The 20,053-nt window shown below is 36.9% G+C and overlaps 4 pseudogenes; 3 read left to right on the top strand and 1 right to left on the bottom strand.

Moving 5' to 3' along the window:
* The first annotated feature begins 727 nt into the window (after window positions 1-727).
* Window positions 728-11,962, top strand: LOC120131181 (annotated as a pseudogene).
* LOC120131180 lies at window positions 5,261-7,717 on the top strand (annotated as a pseudogene).
* A 339-nt stretch (window positions 11,963-12,301) lies between the features above and the next one.
* LOC120131153 lies at window positions 12,302-19,952 on the bottom strand (annotated as a pseudogene).
* On the top strand, window positions 14,985-17,286 carry LOC120131173 (annotated as a pseudogene).
* Window positions 19,953-20,053: the final 101 nt, after the last annotated feature.

The raw sequence follows: 20,053 nt of genomic DNA, 5'->3' as shown, positions 1-20,053 counted from the left end.
TAAAATTAAACAGTTTCTGGTTTCCACCCCACTAATGGAGATAAAGAGCTTCTGGCACTAACCTAATACTACTATTTTAAGATCCCATTTGAAAAAAAAAACTATTTCATATTGCACACACTGCACTCAGCTGCAAATAATATGAAATATGTAATATAATAGTAGTAATATGCAAACAAGATTCTCCATTAACAAGATTATGATGTTAATGCTCGACTAACTTGGTTTTCCAAACCCTAATGATTAAAGAATTCAGCACCACGGGAAAAGTGACCATCGTCCTATCCAAACCATTGGATCAATTTTCGTGGCAAATCTGCATACTCCATAGGCTGAAATAAACTTTTAATCCCAATCCATTTTTTGAACTTCAAAGAAACCATTAACAAGCCTTAAAAGGTGTTTATAACCTGTGAATATAGCCGACTTTGGGGTTGGTCCCACTCTCCCTCTATTTTCTTATCAGTTACTAATGGAGGAGTGTTCAAGCAAGCTTTGATCTCTCTCGCCCGTCCACTTATACGCGTGCACCGTTTTGATCAAAGCAATGGGAAAACACTTGTTGTGCATAATGGTAAGTGACAATGAGCATCGAGGTTATTGCTTCATTGGATAACTCGGTGGGAGGCAACCCCCCACACTTGGGGTGCCCATAAACACCCAGTTTTCGACCACTCTTTCGCCTATATATTGAGCTCCTCTGGTTGGTTGTTCTATGCCCTTCTCATGTCTCTTTTGAGCAATGGAGACAGGTGATTCTCATTTGTCAAATTTCTTTTGTATTTCAATGGATGCATAGCTGATGTTACACTGATCATTTATATATTTTTAGTCCCTCTATTATGCTGATTCGTCTCTTGATCGTGACTGCTCGGGTCTATTTATGAATAAGTCTGCTAAAGTTACTGTTATACCACTTCATATAGGTCATTTTCAGCATCCATGTGTGAAAAGATCTAACATAATTTTATCCTTTATATCCTTCAGATGAATTGCTTTGGTTCCGCATAATTACAGCAGCCATGATGCGTAAAACAGCCTTGCTGTTGTTAATCTTCATAGCAACAGCATCGATGAATATGCAGACTTGTATAGTTTACATGGACAAGATCAAGATTGCAGCCTCTGATCAGTCTCCAGGCAACTTTAAGGAATGGTACGAATCAGAGATCGAATCTATGATCTATCACTGAACTCTCGGCTGAGGAGGAACGTGAGGCAGAACAACAGTCATCTCCTCAGTTGATTCAGGCCTACAAACGAGCTGTTTCTGGTTTCTCTGCAAAGCTTTCAACTAAGAAACTAGGATCACTGATGAACAAGGTTCTGTTACAAGCAACTTACAGTTTACAACTTGTAATATCAGTTCACTAAAGAAGGTTGAAGTCTGAAGAAGAAGAAATTAAAGGAGCAGAGTGAATGTTAGGGTATAAAAAAAAAGTCATTCGTATAATAGACTAAAGAAAGCCTTTTGTAATCCTTTTTCTTCAATTTATTTAAAACTCCATTTCCTATTTTTTTCTCTCTCTTAACCAAATTATAACTGCTGGTTTCTATCTATTCCACTGCCTGCCGCTGTTCGGCGATGTCCGGCCTCTGTGCCGGAGCTCCTCCATTTCAACATGGAGTGCTTCGAATTTGAAATTTGATGTGATCATAGGCGTGGTGAATTCCGAAATATGGCCTGAACATGTCAGTTTTGACGATGAAGGCATGCCTGCAGTGCCAACAAGATGGAAAGGTGCATGCGAGGAAGGTACAGAGTAGCCGCGATCGAATTGCAATAGGAAACTCATTGGTGCCAGAGCATTCTTCCAAGGATACGAGGCTAGTGTTGGCAGAATCAACGAAACGGAATAATAAAGGTCTGCGAGAGATGCCGAAGGCCATAGAACACATGGAGGACTGTGGTTGGCAGTAACCGATCCAAAAATATTTTTTAGGGTGAATACATATGATAATAATAAAGAATTTTTAAATGAAATGAATACAAATAAAAATTCAAAACACCTCCCGTAAAATAAGTAACTATAAAAAAAATAGATTTTAGAGTAGACACGGATAATTTTAGAGTGAACATCAATAATAAAATAAGTAACTAATTAGAAAAATTAAAAAATTTAAATTTTAGTGTCTACCATAACTAAGTTGTGACTCTGACAGCTACTGATCTTGTGGCCAAGGGCTTAGCTGGCGAACTGAGGTACACCTCAAGAGTTGCAACATATAAAGCATGTTGATCTGAAATATAGTACTAAATTATGATTACTGTTGTCGTCACGATTGTTGTCGCAGCGTTGTGATTACGGGTATTGTGAATTTTATGATGTGGTTTATTAAAAGAAATAATTATATTTTATATTGTGTATGTGATTTATGGTATTACAATAACCTTAAAAAAATATTACAATACGACTATTACATTACATGGCATTGTGATCCGACCCATTTTAATATTATGGTTCGAAGGTTGTTGTTAACTCTGATGTGCTAGCTGGCTAGCAGCCATAGACCATGTCATTGCCGACGTTGTTGATGTGTCGTCACTCTCTTATCAAAAACAACGTTAAACACTAAAATAAGAACAAATAAATTTTAGGAATAAAAGACATCATAAACCTAAAAAAAGGGTTTAAATTTAAGATGACGAATGATAAATTTAAGATTTAATAGTGTTGATTGATAACATGTATGAATTATGATAAATTGATAATCTACTAACTCTTTATATTAACATAATACTATTTATTATTATCTATTATATTAATAAATAATTTAAAATTTACAGAGAAAATTACATAAATTACCACATAACTAAAGGTTAGGTCGCAAAATCACCACCATTTTTAATTTTGTATCAATATGACTACTGAACTATTTAAATGGTTTCAATATAGTCGCCTGTTGTTAACAGTTAACGAAAGTATTTACGTAAAGTTAACAAAATATGTATAATTATGGCATGAGTCCTTGTAAAGTTACATATTCATGGCGTTGGCATCCTTCTTTGTTTTCTTTCATTTTGGTCACTACTTGTATATGATTTGTTTCCTTGAATTTTCATTTAATACAATTTGATCCTGATTATATTTTTAATTTGTTTAATGCCTTAATTTGAGCATTAACTTTAAAATATTTTATTCCAGTCATGTATTAAATTTATATATTATAGTTAATATTTTTAATATATTTAGGAGTCAATTAAAATATTTTTTTATATATTATATATAATATAGTTAATGATAGAAATAAAAATAGACAAGCGAGGACTTAAATCTAGACCAATTGAGAATATGATCACACTTAAATTGCTAAAAACATCTAATATATTATTTATAATTATTTTAATATTTTTTAAATTAAATTTATTTTATATTTATTTATTAATGATTATATATATATATATATATATGAAATTATATTAAAATTTATTTAATATACCCGAATATGGATGGGCATGAATCGGGTCGGGTCGGATTTGTTTTAGTGAATTAAATGTTATCATATTTTCAATTGACTTGGATGTAAGTTTTCAACTATACATTTTATTTATCATTAACTAATATATATATATATATATATATATATATATATATATATATATATATATAATATTTTAATTGTTTTTGCCTAAACCTTAACAAGTTATATAACATATGTATTATCTCAATAATAAGTGTGGGAATTAAAAATTTATCAAAACTCATCTTCATTTTTTTCACTTCAATTCAAAAGGTGACATGTGTCACATTTTGATTGGAGAAATTAATTTATTAAATTAAATTGAAAATATGGCCTAATTAAAATTTAAGAATTAAAGTTAATCTTGTTGATCAAATTGATTAATTCTAAAATTTAAGGGATTTAATCTATAAATTTAATACATGACTAGAATAAAAGATTTTAAAATTAATGCTCAAATAGAGACATTAGACAAATTAAAAACAGAATCAAGACCAAATTGCATTAAATGAAAATATAAGGAAACAAATCATATACAAGTAGTGGCCAAAATGGAAGAAAACAAAGTAGGGTGCCAGCGCCGTAAAGACGTAACTTTACAAGGACCCGCGCCCAAAGTATACCAATTTATTAACCGCCACACAAATATTTCCGTCAAATGTTAACGACGGGTGGCTATATTGAAACTATTTAAATAGTTCAGTGACCATATTGACGCAAATTTAAAAATTGTAGTCATTTTGTGACCCGACCCTTAGTTATGTGATTGTTTATGCAGTTTACCCAAAATTATATATATATATATGAATTTACAGATTGTCCACCCAGAGCAACAATGATAAGATTCGAACTTGGCCTTACAAGTTCAAATTCTTAAATCTCAACCACTTACGCCAAATTACATATAGTTTTAGTCAAATATTATTTTTTTTAAAATTATGTAAAATATATGTAAGATAACATGTAAGTTACTATTTCAACGTCCAATGACAAAATCAGGAGTAGGTATGTCTTTGACTCTCTTAAAATGATAAAATTAAAGTTTAATTCTTGTAAAGTCATAGATTAATATAATGATATTTTTATTTTGTTTCTTCTAAATTTATTATTAAATTAATTATAATTTAAACTTTAATATAATTAATTATATTTTGACTCCGTAAAATAATAAATTTAAACTTTAATAGACATAAAATTATATTTTGATTCTTCAAATTTCTTTTTTAAAAAGAGAGACATCCCTGTTAAATCTTGAATCACGCCAATCAATCCATATTTAATCTCTTTGTAACAAACAAGCAGCATTAATTTTTTTCGTTATTCATCCTTGGCCTTGCCTATAAGATCCTTGCCACTCACCGCTTATCAATAACATCTTATCCTTCCATGTGTTCTTTTGGTTCAGCTTAGAAAGCCATGAAGAGTACTACTGGTAATTACATTTTTCTTTGCTCAGTTCATTAACTTATCAAGTGCATACTTCCGTTATTAGCTAGCTAGACTCATTGTTATATCCATATTGCTTACCATTGTCAAAACCTCCCAAGCTTCCATTTCTTTTTTCTTTCAAGTTCTCGAGCTACCAAAAGCCGTAGTACTTGAATTCCCAAAGTCATGGAGATCAGTCCTGAGATGACGATATGCAGGATTAACTGTTGTACCGACAGTCACGCTTGAGTACAATTAGTATTTTTTATGTTAAATTGACTCCATTTTTTTTCCTATTTCTTCAGTTGTCAAGATCTTTAATGCAATGTTGCTGTTACTAGCATTCGTTACCGTTATTTCAACTGCCTCAGCGGAAAAACAAACATATATAGTTCATATGGATAAGACCACGATCACAAAGACCTATAATTCCCTTGTCGATTCCAAACCATGGCACCAAGCTGTTGTTGATTCATTAGCTGATGTTTCATCTCAAGAGGAACTGGAAGGGACACCTCCGGAGCTACTGTATTCCTACGGAACCGCCTTTTCCTGTTTCGCCGCAAAGCTCTCTCGAACGCAGTTAGCATCGTTGAAAAAGATGGATGGCTTCGTGTATGCGGTTCCTGATAAAATGCTAAGCCTCCACACCACTTGGAGTCCACTGTTTCTTGGCTTAGAAGGAAAAAAGGGACTGTGGGGTTCTTCTAATATACAGTCAGATGTTATAATTGGAGTGGTAGACAGTGGAATTTGGCCCGAGCATGTTAGTTTCCAGGACCGTGTCTTGCCTCCTGTGCCGGAAAGATGGAGAGGTACTTGTGAAAAAGGCACCAGATTCTCGCCATCGAATTGCAACAAGAGACTAATCGGTGCTAGGTATTTCTATGGAGGCTATCTAGCCGCCGGTGGCAGAATCAACGAAACAGAAGAATATCTGTCTGCAAGAGATGCAGCCGGACATGGGACACATACAGCATCAACAGTACCGGTGATGTTGTGGAAAATGCAAATCTTTACCGCTTGGCCAATGGCTCAGCAGCCGGAATGAGGTACTATAAGGTATGACTCATAAATATACAAGGTTAATTTTGTAATTATGTACCAGGATTTTATATTATAAATAGAGATGTAATCTAAACCTATGAGACGTTGAATAAAATTTCTAGTGCCACCTAGCTACCGAGGACGTAAGCACATTGCCGAACCTCGTTAAAATTCTTGTGTTTCTTCGTTTACTTTGTCCGATTCTTCAACAGGTACACTGCCAGAATTGCAGCGTATAAAGTATGTTGGCCAGGATGTACAAGCGTTGATATCCTAACAGCTATGGTGAAAGCCATTGAAGATGGGATTGATGTGTTGACTCTCTCTTTGGGATCCACTTCAGAAGCTGAGCCTTATTATCAAGATTACCTTGCTATTGCATCATATTATGCTTTCAAAAGTGGGATTTTCGTTGCGTTTAGTGCAGGTAACAGTGGACCGGCGGACTACACTGTGGTCAACACCGCACCGTGGATCATGACTGTAGCGGCAAGCACCATGGACCGAAGCTTCCCGGCAATTGTTAAGCCCGGTAACGGTCAAACTTTTGAAGGGTCTTATTTGTACACTACAGTTAAGGCGTTAAAGTCTTTGCCGATTGTATATGGAAAAACTGCTGGTAATTCAGGTGCAGAATATTGCGTCCCTGGCTCACTCAATTCCAAGCTCGTGAAAGGAAAGCTCGTTATTTGTGAACAAGGAGGAGCCACGCGGACACGCGGACCGAAATGGGAGAGCAAGTGAAATTATCCGGAGGAGCTGGAATGTTAATAATGACCCCACTAGGTGAAGATCTTACAACCGATGTTCACGTTTTACCAGCCGCTATGTTAGGAGCGTCAGCCAGTGAAGCTGTCTTGAAGTATGTGAATACAACTAAAGCACCAACAGCTTCCATTGTCTTCAAAGTCACAACTTACGGTACCCGTGCACCAAAAGTCGCCACGTTTTCATCTAGAGGGCCGAATTTAGTTGGCCCCGATGTGATCAAACCGGATATAACGGCACCAGGAGTCGACATACTGGCAGCATGGCCGGCTGAGACTGGTCCGAGCACACTCAAGAGCGACAAGAGAAGGGTTTTATTTAACATAATTTCAGGCACATCAATGTCGTGCCCTCATGTTAGTGGCATCGCAGCACTGATTAAATCGAAGCACAAAGATTGGTCACGTGCAGCAATCAAATCAGCCCTCATGACAACTGCTTATACCATGGACAACAGGGGAGAACATCTTGCATTTGGTGACATGGCATCGCCATTTGCTTTCGGTTCAGGCCATGTTGATCCCACCAAAGCTTTTAATCCAGGGTTAATATACGACATCACCGCGGAGGATTATCTACTTTATTTATGCAGCTTGAAGTACAATAAGCCTCAGATATCCTTGTTTGAAGAGGGTTTTGAATGTCCAAAGAAGGCAACTATGCAACCCGGTGACCTGAATTACCCTTCCTTTGCAGTGAATTTCAAGCTTAAGGCTCAGAATGTTACTTTTACCTACAGAAGGACTCTGACAAATGTTGGGATTCCTGGAAGTACTTATAAAGTATCAGTTGATGCACCCGAAGGAGTATCTGTGATGGTAATGCCTGAAGTTCTGAGTTTTAAGAAGTTGAATGAGAAATTGAGTTACAAGGTGAGTTTCACTGGACAGAGCAGAGAGACGACAGTTGCTATCTCTGCTGGATCCTTATTGTGGCTGTCTGGAAACTACGGAGTTAGAAGCGCTATTGCAGTGACTTGGCTATAGCCATAGATTTAAAAACCCTTGAGATGAGTTTGATCTTTAAATTTTATTGTATGTTTGTTAAAGGATTTGAGATTAATCTGTGTCCAATTGGGTTTAATTTTTCTTTATTTGGACTATGTTGAAGGGTTTGGGTTACAATAATGTCATTTGCCAAAAGAATAAAAAGTCTTTGTGCATCATCGAAAGTGTGACCTACTACCTAGCGTTTTCAATGACTTTGTTCTCATTTTTAAAATTCCCTGTTACCTTAAACAAGTTCATAGTGATGGTTGATAATATATATATGCAATGATGGAGTCACCTATATGTAAGGGTGTTAACTGGTATTTAATTTGTTTCTTCCCTCTGTTTAAAAAATCACTGTTTCTGGTTTTCACCCCACTAACGGAGATAAAAGAGCTTCTGGCACCAAGACCAACCTTCTCTGCTTATAATAATATTACGGGTAAACAGCGCTTTTTTATTTGTAATTGCAGGGACCATTTTATAAATCCAACTCTCCCTCTATGTTATACCCCATGCTAATCTTAGTTGCATATTTACGCTCAAGTGACAAAACAGAGTAATTCGAGATCAAATTGAAAAATTTTAAAGTTGAGTTACCAAAACAAGAACATGACCGAAGTTCAGTGGTGACCTAATACTATTTTAAGATCCCATGTCTAAAAACCTATTTCATATTGAACACACTACACTCAGCTGCAAAATAATATAGAATATATCCTAGCATGTCAAAATATGAAATCTGTAATATAATAGTAGCAACATGCAAACAAGATTCTCCATTAGCGTGCTTCTGATATCAATGCTCCATTAAATTGGTTTTCCAAACCCTAATGATTAAAGAATTCAGCACCACGGAACAAGTGACCATCATCCTATCCAAACCCTTGAATCAATTCCCATGGCAAACCTACATATTCCCTAGGCTGAAATAAGTTTTTCTAACAAAGGGAATTTCTTCTAATCCAAATCCAACTTTAAACTTCAAAGAAACCATTAACAAGCACTAAAAGTTGTTTATAACTTGTGACTTGTGACACAATCTTGGCGTATATAGCCGACTTTGGAGTTGGTCCCACTCTCCATTTCTTTCCTCATCAGTTGCTAATGGAGGAGGACTGGAGGAGCGTTTAAGAAAACTTGGATCTCTCTGGCCCGTCCATTTATTAATGACCCTGAGCATCGAGGTTATTGCTCCATTGGATAACTCGGTGGGAGGCAACCCACCACTCTTGTGCCCATAAACACCCAGTTTTCCATCACTCTTTGTCTATATATTGAGCTCTCCTGGTTGGTTGTTCTATGCCCTTTACATTCCTTCTCAAGTCTCTTTTGAGCAATGGAGACAGGTGATTCTCAATTTCTCATTTGTCAAATTTCTTGTCTTTCAATGAGTGCATAGTTGATGTTGCAGTGATCATTTATATTTTTTACTTCTTAATATAGCTAAGTTTCCATCCTTCATTTTCTTTTTTTTTAGCTGCCTTTTTTTTTATCAAATTGTGGTTTTAGTCCCTCTATTATGTTGATATGTTTCTTGAATCGCGACTGCTTGGGTCAATTTATGAATAATTCTGCTGAAGTTTTTGTTATACCACTTCATCTATGTATATATAGGTCATTTTCAGCATCCATGAGTAAAAAGATCCGACATAATTTTATTCTTTATATTCATCACATGACTTATATATTGTGTTGGTGTCTGAATAATTACAGAAGCCATGATGCTTAAAACAGCGCTTGATATTGTTAATCTTCATATCAACAGCTTCAAATGCATCAACAAATATGCAGACTTATATAGTTCACATGGACAAGACTAGGATGGCAGCCTCTGATCAGTCTCCAGGCAACTTTAAAGAATGGTACGAATCAGTGATCGAATCTATCACGGCTTTAGAGGAACGTGGGTCTGAACAACAGGCATCTCCTCAGCTGATTCATATCTACAAACGAGCTATTTCTGGTTTCGAAGCAAAATTTCAACTAAGCAACTAGCATCACTGAAAAGACTCCATGGTCTCCTCTCTGCCACTCCTGATGAAATGCTATCTTTACACACTACACGATCGCCTCGATTTCTTGGCCTAGAACCGGAAAAAGGACTCTGGAGTCCTTCGAATTTGAAGTCTGATGTGATCATAGGCGTGGTGGACTCCAGAATCTGGCCAGAACATATCAGTTTTGACGATGAAGGCATGCCTCCGTTGCCAACAAGATGGAAAGGTGTATGTGAGGAAGACACAAAGTTCTCACAATCGAATTGCAATAGGAAAATCATTGGTGCCAGAGCCTTCTTCCAAGATTACGAAGCTGCTGTTGGCAGAATCAACAAAACGGAAGAATATAGATCAGCAAGAGATGCCGAAGGCCATGGAACACATACAGCATCAACTACAGCTGGTAACCTTGTGGCGAATGCAAGCATTTTCGGTTTGGCCAAGGGCTTAGCAGGCGGACTGAGGTACACCTCAAGAATTGCAGCATATAAAGCATGCTGGTCTGAAGGTTGTGTTAGTTCTGATGTACTAGCTGCCATAGACCAAGCCATTGCTAATGGTGTTGATGTGTTGCCACTCTCTTTAGGAGGCTCCGCTCAGCCTTACTATAGAGATAACATCGCAATAGGTGCATTTCATGCAATCAAAAATGGGGTTTTCGTTTCATGCTCTGCTGGCAATTCAAATCAGTCCAGCTAAACCGTTTCCAATACCGTGCAGTGGATCATGACCGTGGCTGCAGGCTACCTTGATTGGAGCTTCAAAACTACTGTCAAGCTCGGGGACGAACAAGTTTTCGAGGGTTGATCACTGTATGTTGGCAAGGCAACCAAGCAATTATCCCTTGTTTATGCAAACTCAGCTGGTGATATATTAGCTTCATATTGTGTTGATGGCTCACTCAAGAAAAAGATTGTCAAACGCAAAATTGTGGTTTGCCAAGGAGGAATCGATAGCCGAGCTGAAAAGGGGGAGGAAGTAAAATTGGCTGGAGGTGCTGGAATGCTAATCATAAACACCGAAAGAGAAGGCGATGAACTTTTCGCAGATGCACACATTTTACCAGCAACTTCATTAGGAGACACTGTACGCAAAGCCATAAAAGAGTACATCAACTCTACTAAAAAATCAACTGCAGCATTTACATTCAAAGGAACAGTTTATGGAAAGCCTGCACCATTGATGGCAGCGTTTTCATCACGAGGACCTAATGAAGTCGGCCCAGACTTGATAAAACCAGACGTAACTGCACCGGGGATGAACATATTGGCAGCATGGCCACCCTTAACTAGCCCAACTCAGCTAAAGAGCGACAAAAGGAGTGTTCTTTTCAACGTTGTTTCCGGCACCTCGATGTCTTGTCCACATGTAAGCGGCCTAGCAGCACTCCTCAAATCAGTGCACAAGGATTGGTCCCCTGCAGCTATCAAATTTGCTCTCATGATAACAGCTTACGTTCACGACAACACGGACCGAAAAATCATTGATATTGCTTTTACTAACACTATTATGGCTACACCTTTCGCATTCGGTTCAGGCCATGTTAACCTGGAAAAGGCTTCGGACCCAGGATTGATCTACGACATCGCCCCAGAAGATTACCAAAACTATCTATGCACCCTAAACTATTCAGCTTCCCAGATAACCTTATTTGCAGGGAAGGATTTCACGTTCCAAAGTTTCAAGCATGCATCCTGGCGACCTAAACTACCCTTCATTTGCAGTGAATTTCAAATGAAACAGCAAAACAAACAGTGTAACCTTCAAAAGGACCGTCACCCATGTCGGGATCCCCGATGTTACATACACAGCACAAAATAAATTAACTGACCCAATTCTTATATGTAATGGGATAAAGAGAGGTAAGGTATTAGGCTGCCCCCAATGTCAGGTTGAGAATAAATTCCGTGAAAGACCTCCATTATAAATTACTCTCAGTGGGACTTGATCCCACGACTACAAGAGTAAGAGCCTTGTACTCTACCAACTGAGTTAGACGGGCAAGACTACATACACAGCACAAAAGAATGAACCAAATGGAGTGTCGATGGTGATTGAACCACAGATTTTGAAGTTCGAAAAGCCGGGCCAGAAGCTTAGTTATAAGATCACCTTCAGTCAAAGAAAGGATCAACCCCCCAAGACTCCTCCTTTGGCTCTATAGAGTGGGTGTACTCTTCTAAGTACCATGTCAGAAGCTCCATTTCAGTGACTTGGACATAGACAATAATGTTGAATTACTAGGTCTCAACATGAAAAAATAAGGGGGGAAAGCCACTGGAATGGAATATTTCAAACATCAACGTAGCAAAGGGACTAAAACAATAATAGACCAAAAAAATTGAAGAGCTATAAATTTATTGTAATTTCCTCATTGGACGGAGAAACAGTTTTAAGTTTTGTGGTGGCCTCGATAACTATATTAACGCCCGAATTAGAAGTTAGTCCCGTGAATTACTTGAACCCAAAACAACGTGCACGAGTAGACCAACCGCCCGCCGTTGGTTTCCGGAGGGAAGAAAAACCAAAAGTAAACTGAAGCATGAAAATGCCGACGCGGGAATGTTTGGCTACACTCTGGAATTCCGACGCCAAACTTATATTTACCTAAAGGAAGTTTCTTTGAATGTTTTTCAAAAATATTTTCTCCAAAGGTTCTCTCTTTGCATTTTCCTTTTGTGTGTGTTTTCTTGGAAGATTCCCAGATGGAGAAGTAGTTATATGTATCAAGTTCCACATTCTTAAATGATCAAAATATCCCAAAAGGTAACTCACTTCTCTGCCTTTTCGCCATGCAAATACCAGTTTGAATCATAGCTCTGCTCTTTCAGATAAAAAAAAAGTATTAGAGGTTTCTTTTTGTTTCTTTTCATTTTGGCGTCTTGGGTTATCTTTTCTTTCAATTAAAACCCAGTTTTTAGAATTGAATTCACCATTGGATTATTTCATTACCATCATAAAAGAAGCATAATTTTAAATATATAGTGTTCAGTTGTTTATGGATAAATACCCGCCTAGAAGGCAATATCCATTCCCTTATCCCTATGGATACCCTCCACCATATCAAAAAGTTCCATACGCTTATCCAGCAGCAGCAGCAGTTCCATATCCCCCAGATCTCCCAATCACCTTCCTTTGGCTATTCTCACTCTCCTGGATCCATCCCTTTCCAATATCCATACCCGGTTCCTCCAAATCCAGCTCCTCGCCCAATTCTCTACCATCAAATAGCTTTTAACTATTCATCAGCTTTGCCTTATCCGCAATCCCTATCTGCTCATTGTTTGCCTCCTGAAAATGATCCCCAAGTATCTCTCCCTTATATACAACCTGACCAACAAGCTCCTGAAACTAAGTGTGAGTCACCTTATGGACAAGATAACTTCATAAGTCATTACAGGCAGGAATGTGCCAGCTCTTTAGGAGCAAATACGGATTGTAACTGATCTGCTGCTCCGATTTATCCTCCGTTGGATGAAGTTTTTAGTAATGCGACATTGCCCGATAGTCGCCCGACATCTTCTGCATCACCACCGGCACCTTCAGTGCCTCTTTTGTTCACTGCTACACCAACACCTGAACAACAAAGTCCAGTTAACGGCAATGCTACAGCACGGACTTCGAATGCCTATACACTCAAATTCTAGAACTAGGAGTTGGGAGGGGGAGCCATCTTTTAGTCCAACAGATTCAAGCCATTAACCTATTTTACGCCAAACGAGTTCATTCAGTGAATCAAAAGATAAAACTTTGGAGGTTGTGCCCTACCAGAAAGGTACATTGAAAGTTTTGCTCCTACACGGAAATTTAGATATTTGGGTTTGTGATGCAGGGAATCTCCCCATCATGGCTATGTTCCAAAAGATCTCAGAGTCCTCTATTCTAGCGTATCTCTATCTCTACTCTAGAGATAAAATAATAATTTATCTCTAACGCTATCTCTAGATTATCACTAATTATACTTTATTCACAATATTTAACTATTATAATATTAATTTTAAAAATATAAAATAAAGTATATACATTTCAAAAAAATATCAAGATAAAAAGTATAAATAAAATATTCATAAATAATATTACGAAAATATAAATAAATAAAAAATTACAATTCATAATAATAATACAAAAAACATAAATTACATAATTATATATTTTAATTCTCCAAACTAGAATATTCATTCCACAAATGCTCATTAATGCATTTCGTAGAGCAAAATGAGCATTTGTATCTTTGATTTGTCTAAGTCGGGTAAGGAATTCTTGAAATTGAGTCTCATCATTGATTTGTATCTACTACTTTTAATGTGTTTGGAATGAATTTTGATGATCTTAGAGGGAGTGGAGGGGATCTGTCTGGTTATTAGTTAAATTGTTGTGTTCGGGTTGTTGGTTAAAATGTTGGTTGAGTTTTATTAGTATTTTCTATTTTTTATGTTTGTTATATTTTTATGTTTCAAAAAATTAGTATGTTTATTTATCTAATTTCAATTTATTTTTATCTATCTTGTAATTTAATCTACTTTAATCTACTTTAATCATTAAAAAAATTCTATGTTTTTATGTTTGTTGTATTTTTATGTTTCAAAAAATTAGTATGTTTATTTATCTAATTTTAATGTATTTTTATCTATCTTACAATTTAATATAATTTAATCATTAAAAAAAATTTATGTTTTTATGTTTGTTGTATTTTTATGTTTCAAAAAATTAGTATATTTATTTATCTAATTTCAATGTATTTTTATCTATCTTACAATTTAATCTACTTCAATCTAATTTAATCATTAATAAAAATTGTAACGTTGCTACACTAACACGCTAGATGTAACATGGTACTGTAACAATCTGTAGAGTAGCGTGATACTGTAGCGCAGGGCTGGAGCATTTAAAGTGGAGATTTACTCCACAGTGGGGCATCATTGGAGATGGCCTTAGGCGATATTGTTAACTTTTTATGATCTTTTATGATTTGAAGTTGTATTAGTTATGATTATCATCATCTTTAGGTAAATAGGATACTTATATTAAAAAAAACAATCAAAAGTTCGTTTAGATTATCATAATCTCTAGAATATTTCAAAATCTCCAGAATATTCTTTTTGGATTTTATCTCAAATTCTTGTTGTATAAATAGCTTGTTTTAACTATTGAATAAACATGTGATTTCAGCAGGTTCCTCATATTCTTTTCTTATTTTTTTACCAACAAATTGATATCAGAACTATATCTTAAGGGACCTTTAAAATCAAACAACCAATAAAATACAAAATCATATCCACTAAAACCTAAATACGGAAGCTTCGTTCACTGCACTTGCTCATCCGATTTTCGACGGCACCAATTATCAAGGGTGGGATGTTAGAATGAAAGCCTATCTTGATACTATTGATGTGTGGGAAGCTGTTGAACAAGAATATGAAATTCCTCCCATACCAAACAATCCAACTGTGGCTCAAATCAAGAACCACAAAGATCGCAAGCAGCAAAAATCCAAAGTCAAAGTTAGCTTGTTTGCAGCAGTTTCGAATTCTATCTTTAGTAGGATTATGACCAAGAAAACTGCCAAAGAAATCTAGGATTTCTTAAAAAAAAAGTATGAAGGAGACGAAAGAATTAGAGGTATGAGAGCATTCAACCTGTGCAGAGAATTCGAGTTGGAAAAAAAATGAAAGAATCGGAGACAATCAAGGAATATTCCGATAGGTTGCTTGGCATGTTCAGGTAAGCTCATTACACGGGGTTGGCTTTAGTGATAAATTAGAGAATCAGTAGGTGAGGTGCAAGTAAGTCATAGGCCTATATCTTCCTTGGCCAATGTGAGTTACAAAAGAACCTTTGATTTCTACTTTTTAGTTTTCTGACAATGTTAATCCTTTGATTTTGACAAGCAGATTTTTCGTTCAATTGATTCGAATTCTGTTAAAGGCTTCCCTTAGGATCCTAAAGAAGCCACAAGCAAGGTAAATAAGAGGTTGTGATTGATTTACTTTTTCTTGGCTTGATTAGCTTGAAGCTGATTGATTGTCCTTACAGAATTTGGTGTGCGGTAAAAAATGTACTTATTGATATGAGCATACATACAGCATATGTGAAGGCCATTCGTACTGCCCAGCATTTCATTTATATAGAAAACCAGTATTTCATTGGATCGTCCTTCAATTGGAGCAGTAACAAAGACTTAGGTAGGAGACATAGTTTCGATAGTGGCCATTACACCTTGCTTCAAAAATTGCAATATTTCGTAGTTTCAATCATAATCAGAATCAGAATCATTCACTATTTGTACAAGAGCCAACAACTTCATTCCAATGGAACTTGCTCTTAAGATTGCCAGTAAAATTGCAGCACACGAGAGATTTACTGCCTATATAGTTGTTCCAATGTTTCCAGAAGGTGTTCCGACTGGCTCCGCCACTCAAAGGATTCTATTTTGGCAGGTAGGCTTTCACTATATACTTGGCATTAAGATCGTCAGAGCTTTGACATAGTATTCTTTTCTTCATTCAAAGAGAAATAAGTTGAGCTTGAATTTTTCTTCTTGTTGCAGCATAAAACTATGCAAATGATGTACGAGACTATTCACAGGGCTTTGGTGGAGGCTGGACCTGAGAACGCTTTCGCACCGCTGGACTTTTTGAATTTCTTCTGTCTCGGAAATCGCAAGGTTAATGAATTTCAAAGCATTGCACCTCATAATACTTCTGCAACTACTCCTCAGGTAATCCATACCATGGCCCTACTACCATTGTTTTGGTACTACAATGTTATGTTCTCATTTCCCTTTAGCGCAATATCATGGTACTATTAACAACATGAAAATCCTTTCTTTGATTTAAAAGTTTCCCTGTTTTACCATTCCAGGGTCTTAGTCGTAAAAATCAGAGATTTATGATCTACGTCCATTCAAAAGGTATGATCGTTGACGACGAATATGTAATAATTGGGTCCGCAAACATCAATCATAGCTCAATGGAGGGTACTAGACTACCAGGGACACCGAGATCTCAATGGGAGGTTATCAACCTCAACATACTTGGGCAAAAAAACTTTCCAGTCCATATGGACAGGAAAAGCTTATCAGCAACATCGCATCGATTGAAATACAAACTGAGCCTCGTTGGTCATGGAAATACGAACTCGGATGTTTATCACCAAACTCTGTGTTGTGCTCCGTAGATATATGGATATAGGATGCGCTGTGGGCGGAATATTTGGGAGTTATCGAGGAGTGTTTCACGCAACCGGAGAGTCTCGAATGCATAAGACGGGGTGAAGCACATGGCTGAGACAGATTGGAAACAGTTTGCAGCCGATGAAGTAACGGAGATGAGAGGACACTTGCTCAAGTATCCCGTTGACGTGGACCGAACAGGTAAGGTGAGGCCCCTTGCGGGATGCGAAACTTTCCCAGATGTTGGAGGACACATAGTTGGCTCCTTTCTTGGCATACAAGAAAATCTCACAATTTGAACGTAAATGTGACATTCAAATCAAGCATGTTCATAAAGTTTTGTCCTAAGCCCAGTTTAATGTAGAGTTTTTTTCCCTAGGCATTATTACATTATCATTATCAAAACAACCCTTTATTTTTTGCACATATTAGTTATCGACCACACAATCCCATACAATGTTTGTTCGCATTTCGTTTATGATCATAAAAGTTATTTAATCACCATGCACGAGCAAAAGGTCTGTAGGAAGAAAAACAAAACAAAACAATTAAGATATTATTATTAATAGATTAAATTTAAGTATAGTGGAAGGACCAGGTGTGTAATTTGACTTTTTTTTGGGCAAAAACAAGAAGAGCAGGTAAAAGATAGCCTTATAACATAAACAGGGCAACAGCTTATTGATGTCATTCTTTCAAAGGTGAAAAAGTATTGTAAACAATCATCTCTAAAATAATCTAAATGCACTGCAACCATGGGCGGATGCACTAAACCCTCTAGGGATCTAAGTGCATCCCATTATTTAGAAAAAAAGTGAAATTTAGTATAATATGTTAAAGAAAAAAAAATTACACCTCCATTACTTTTAAAAAAAAAATTAAAATTTTAGACCTCCATTTACAAAATTTCTAATCCGCCAACATTATCCATCCAGCAACAAAATAGAAAGCTAAAAGACATTCCAACGCCGCATAATAATATTAAGATGTGGCTGACCAAATGACCGCCCCGGAAAAAAGGCCATCGGAAGACATACACCAACCGGACCTTTTAGTTTCATCATCCGTGTTTCTCGAGTTCAGCTTCGGTGTCCGATATATGTTTCTTTAACGCGGCTATTCTTTGCCCGAGTTCTTCTTTCGTTCCTCGGATGATGGCCGCCTCGTGCGGCGTGAGAAAATGGTACGAGAATGATTTCAGTGCTTCTACCCCAGTAACCTACATCCATAACCATCCAAAGGCTAACATATTGAAATGGTAAAATGGCTACCGACATATGAAAACGATGATCGATGCTAGTTAAATAACATGATGTATGATTGATGCCTAGTTGAGAGCAAAAGGTTTAGCCTTGAACTCACCTCTTCCGGCAGCAGTGGCAGCTTAATGATGTGGAAATCATCATATAACATGTAGAACTGGTCGAGATACTTTTGTTGCATCCGCACTCTTGCTTTTAGTAACTTGGACTCCACCTCTTAAAATTAAAACACAGGTCGATTGAATGGTAAGCATTTTGTTTAAAGAACAATTCCAATGGGAATGAGGAGAAAGGGAAACTCTATCTCGAAAATACGTAGTAAGAAAGTACATAATCGTACCGTCATCGTCGAAAATTACTTGGTTAATGACAACATTGTGTGTATCTATCTCGAACTTGGTGAGTTCCTGCACCAGTCTCTCTGTTTCATAGAGAGAAAGGAACTCTGGAATGCAAACACACACAAAGGTTGTCAAGTCCTGCCAAAAGAAAGGAGAATTATACTAAACTTCCATTTAGACATATATATATATAAATATACACAAACACAAATGGAAAGTGAAACAAATGCTTTCAACACACTTCACAAGCTCTAGTGGATCTGTAATGGCACCTGCAGCTCTTTTCCTTGTTAATTTTATGGTAATATTTCGTGATATATTGTTCGATGAAAACGTAAATGATTGTTAAAGACCGTAAGAGAAACAGACTAGAGAATGATATAACTTACTGGATCTTCAAACTGTTTGTTAACTTGCTCAATCACCTCTTTCAAGCCTTCAAGCCTACCCACAAGTGCATCCTCCCCGAATTCATCGTCAATCCCAAAAAGACGGGTTATCTGCCACAATGAGTTTCAACTTTCATGAGCTGAAAGAACTGATCAACGATAAAGAACGAATGTAACAACAAACGTCGTCCAAAGACTTGGCCAGCGATAGACCAAAGGCAAGGGCCAACAAACAGAACCATAAGCCTATCAGTTTTTCATCTACAGGTCCATTGTTGAGAGAAATCAATTGAAAACCAGCTGAGCTATACCAATGTCATACCTGGCCCAATAGGCCACCGAATTTGCTTTTCAATGACATCACTTTTGCAAGTCCCTTCTCTAAGGTAGATGGAAACTGTAACAGCCGAAGTGTATGTCCAGTCGGGGCAGTATCAAACACAATGCAAGAATAATCCATTGTTTGCACCAATCTGTAACAAAGTATTATATTCAGACAACAATAGAAAGTGACCAAGAGCATGCAAGACTGCATATTTTTTCCAGTAAATCCTAGAATCAACAGCCACTAATGAAGATTGAGAATAAAGAAATATTCTTACTTAAGCATCTCTGCAAAGCTCATTGCCTCATCAATTCCTGGAATCGCATTTGCCAAATCCGTAAATAAACCATCAATTCCTTCACCTCCACTCACATCATCATCTTCTGATGTAGGATCCACCTCCTATTATGCATCATATATAGAATGAACATATTGACCCCATGCATATATATATATATATATATCCTCAATACCCAGAAAACAGAACCAAATGAAATAGAAAAAGGGAACCATGGCATATAGATTGGTGAATCCATTGACCAACGTGGTGTCTTTATGAATCTTTGTTGGAAAACATCACTGAGATTATGAGCAGGATCCGTAGATATAATCAACACAGAGGGTCGGACCCCTGCCAATAGGATCGATATAATGGCGCTACAGGTGGTCTTCCCCACACCTCCTTTGCCGCCAACAAATACCCACTTCAGGCTCTTCTGGTCCAGTATGTTTTGAACCGTTGGCACCGGTGTGCCTTGATTGTCCCCCATTCTCCTTCTACCAAAAACGTTTTTTGCTTTCTTCCTTTTTGTGTCACCCACAAACTAACTGCAAGTGCCCAGAATTTCTTACTACAAAACCGGAGTTATTT

This window comes from Hibiscus syriacus, unplaced genomic scaffold (assembly GCF_006381635.1).
Source record: "Hibiscus syriacus cultivar Baekdansim isolate YM2019G1 unplaced genomic scaffold, ASM638163v2 tig00110549_pilon, whole genome shotgun sequence".
Classification (NCBI taxonomy): domain Eukaryota; kingdom Viridiplantae; phylum Streptophyta; class Magnoliopsida; order Malvales; family Malvaceae; genus Hibiscus; species Hibiscus syriacus.
Note: the sequence above shows the minus strand (reverse complement) of the source record. Positions and strands in the feature narration are given on the sequence as shown.